A 3,757-nucleotide genomic window follows, 5' to 3' on the forward strand; every position below is an offset into this window, starting at 1 on the left:
GTGGGAGCCAGCTGGGATAGGGGAAGGTGTCCCTGCCCATGGCAGGGGTGGAATGGGATGAGCTGTGCCCCACCCAAACCCCTCTGGGATTCTGGGACTCTAATAATGTCACAAATTCCACTCTGTCACGTGGAGGGAAGGTGAAGGAAGTCCCCAGCCTTCACCTACAGAGGCTGTGCAGGGTCTGCATGGCTCTGGATCCTGACCCCCTTTCCCAAGGGATCAGGTGGTGGATGTGTCAGGGCATCCCGGGGATCCATCTGGGGCTGCTCGTGGTGACATCGTCACCTCAGGATGTGCCTCAATTATTGATATTTGCTGACTGATCGGAGCTGGCTGTGTCTGTATTGATTAATCACCCCGGCTCTTGGCGGGGGCTGATTCAGAGCTCGTTAGTGGAGTTCAGCAAATCTCTGCAGCTGTGGGAGCTGGGGCAGAACTGAGCAGAGCTGATGTGTGGCTGGCTCCGAAATCCCCCAGCAAAGGCTAAAATTAGCAGGACTTGGCTGCAGGGAATCTCCCGCTCAGTGAGCCGGGCAGGGAGCAGTTTGAGGGAATGCCGGAGCCGGATCGATGCCGCTGCTGCCAGGCCATGGCAGCCCCAGCTCACGGGCAGGGCAGCGCCATAAAAGCCTTCTCCAGCTGCATCTGGTGGCACAGGCAGCACAAGCATTCCCCCTTCTCTCTGAGGAACTGTAAAAATGTATGGAATTAGTGCTCTCCTGACAGCAAAGTACCTCAGCAATGTTTAGATATTGCCCTGCCCCTGGAAGTGTCCCAGGCCAGGTTGGATGGGGCCTGGAGCAGGGGGACAGCTCCAACCTGCACCAGGAGCTGGTCAAGGGATCAGACTCAGGCTCATCCTGGAGACCAAGGGGCAGAGGGAATGGCAGGGAAGTTTCCCACATCTCCCAGGAGTCCACATCATGCCTTTCAGGAGTGGGGATTTCGGGGGGAGCGACACAGTTCTGGGCAGATTATTTTATGGCAATAAAATCATTGGAGAAATCGCAGCTCCAGGGGTTTGTGTTCTTTTAATTGAATTCCCAGCATCCCAGCTCCTGCTGTCCCTCACTGCGGAGTCCTTGGCAGGAGGAGGGTGACACTTTTTGAGAGGATGTTGTAGAAATTAATGATGAGTGAGGTCATCCAACCCTCCCACTGCTTCCTGGAAATTAAAGCAGGGATGTGCTTCACTGCCCAGCCAGGAGGGCCCCTGATTAAAAAATGATCAGTCAGAACCCAGGATGCTTTTATACTTTGTTCCATGTAGGTATTCCTGATTCCACTGAAATGCCAAGGACAGAGCGGCCACGTTCCCGTGACGTTACAGGGGAGCGCAGCTGCTTTCACCACATTAGTACTGGAATTTATCCATGGAACTGTCCCATCCAGGCAAATATCTCTGGCTCAGGGGCGGTCCTGGGGGAACAGCCATGGGAAGTTCCACCTTCAGGAACAGCTGTTGGTGTGTGTAAACTCAGCCATACGCAACTGCCAGTGCTGGCTTTAAAAGACTCAGAAACAAACAAAAAACCCCAAACCAAGAAACAACAACATCTCCACCACAGACATTTAAAAATTCCTTTCCCTGAGCTGTGGAAGATTTGTTGCTCATTATCTAAGAACATAATATTCCTGTGGGGAAGATTGTGCTCGTAGCTCCTGATGCATTGCAGCAGTGCAGGGCTGGTTTCTGCAGCTCGTGGGTTCTGGGAGCACCAGGATTCCACCAGTGGCCTGTGTCAGGGGCTGCGACAGCACTGGCCCTGTTTGGTCCTGTAAGGAGGTGTGAGGGTGCCAGCTCAGAGCCAGCTCCGGGGCTGGGCAGGTGCTCAGAGCAGCACCTGTGGGCAGGAGAGGCTGAGGAGCAGCTCAGGTGCCAAGCCCAGGAGCCAAGGCCCGGTGGGTGGGCTGCAGGCTCAGTTGTAACATCCTGGAGTAGGACCTCTGTTAATTAAAAAGGAAATGATCATTAGTATTCAATCCCACGTTCGCTCCTCATCCCAAAATACTATGAATTGAGCATGGAAACATGAGCCAATCCTGTATCATCTCTGCCATGCAAACCTTTGCTTGTACATAGAAATAGTTCAGCTATTTCTGTCTCATTCCATACTGTGAGTGCCAGCTCTGGATGGAACATTTCACAGTCGGAGGAAGCTTTCCTTCCCCTCACACACTTCCAAGTGACTGACATTTCTGTACAAGGGCTTTTCTTCTCTTCAGACAGGTTGGAGTTCTGGTTCAGCGTTCCCAGTTGTGTTCCCTTTTTGGTCAGGGCATGACTGGGGTGCAGCAGGAGCAGAGCCCCAGCCCAGGGCTCAGCACGGGCACCTCTGCAGCCTCCAGGCAGATCCTTGCTTTGGGATGATCCTGCTCTTCTCTCTTCCAGGGAGCAGCAGTTATCACTGAGCTGGACTATTTAGGTTTTAATAAGAAAGGCAGGAGGTGCAGGATCTCGAGCCACACCATACCCAGCATCATCCCTGGAAGTGTCCAGGGCCGTGTTGGGGTAGTGGAAGGTGTCCCTGCCCATGGCAGGGGTGGAATGAGATGACCTTTAAGGTCCCTCCCAACCCAAACCATTCCAGGATTCCATGACCATCTCCCTCCTTTCTCTCCAGCCTGGTTGGGGGTGAACCCGTGTCCCTTCCATCTGCTTGTCTCTCATGGGAATCTCTGTGCAATCCCTCTAGAGCGTCTCCCCTCAATGAGACTTTCCCTGCCCTTCGAGATGGCATTGCTGAATATCCTCAGTGACAGACGTGGCACACCAAGAGAGGCACCAAAAATGCCACCTCTGTCCCCAAACTCCCCTTCCTTGTCCCCCTGCACAGAGCAGCCCCTGGAACCGCAGCTGGGCAGGATTTGGTGCTGATCAGACAGAAACCTTGTCTTCAAACTGGGGAATGTTCCTGGGAAATTGGGAGCTTTGGATCTGCCTCGGAGCTCTTTGCCTGTTGAGCTCCATCAGGGGTGGTAATGGCCAGATCCATCTCAGCTGCCGGGTTTCTCCTGTCACATGGGCCGTAAACAGATGACAAATGCAAACACTTGAGTGGTGTTTATCATCTCCATCACTGCCTGCTTGCTTGCCTGGGCTCTCCAGCCCTGCGAGCTGCCAGGCAATCTGAAGGAACAATCCATTTGCCTAAAGACAAAGATCCAAGCTCCCAGATCAGCCCAGAGTCCCGAATTTCCTGCGGTGAGGTGAGGGACTGTCAATAAACAACAGCAACCTCCTCCATGGATGTGGCAAGATCAGGAGTCAGCTCGGATGTGATGCTTAGGAAGGGGAGAGGGGCAGAATGTTTTCTCTGAAGCTGTGCAAAACAAGGTCATTCTGTCATGCTGGAGGAGAACTCAGTGTTCGTAGACATGTCTGCTGCTTCCTTTGTGCTTTGTAACCATGGATGTTCTGGTACAAGGTACTTGTGGCACTTTGGTGACAAAAGAGCATATTGGGGCAGGCTTAAATTTCCTGCTGGGGATAATTCCTGGCAGTAAATCCAGACAAATGCACGTTTTTACCTTGTGGACAAGCACGTTGTGGAGTGGAGACACGGGGATGGTGCTGAAGGCACTGAGTGCTCGGGGCAGGAGCTGCAGTCCTGATGCATTGCAGAGGGTTCTGACTCCAGTTGTGTGGTTATGAAACACTGCTCAGCACCAGAGACTCGCTTTGGCACAGAGGAGAGGGTGGACAACTGCTCTGGGAGGCAGGGATGCTGCTGTTGAGGCAGGAAAACTGCTC

At 53.2% G+C, this 3,757-nt stretch overlaps 1 protein-coding gene across 4 annotated transcripts in view; it reads left to right on the forward strand.

The window, feature by feature from the left end:
* RPTOR (regulatory associated protein of MTOR complex 1) overlaps nt 1-3,757 on the forward strand; it is a 96,037-nt gene that overhangs the window by 90,671 nt on the left and 1,609 nt on the right. The gene's annotated exons all lie outside the window — the stretch shown is intronic.

The sequence above is a fragment of the Corvus brachyrhynchos genome, unplaced genomic scaffold, assembly GCF_000691975.1.
Source record: "Corvus brachyrhynchos isolate BGI_N302 unplaced genomic scaffold, ASM69197v1 scaffold340, whole genome shotgun sequence".
Lineage (NCBI taxonomy): Eukaryota > Metazoa > Chordata > Aves > Passeriformes > Corvidae > Corvus > Corvus brachyrhynchos.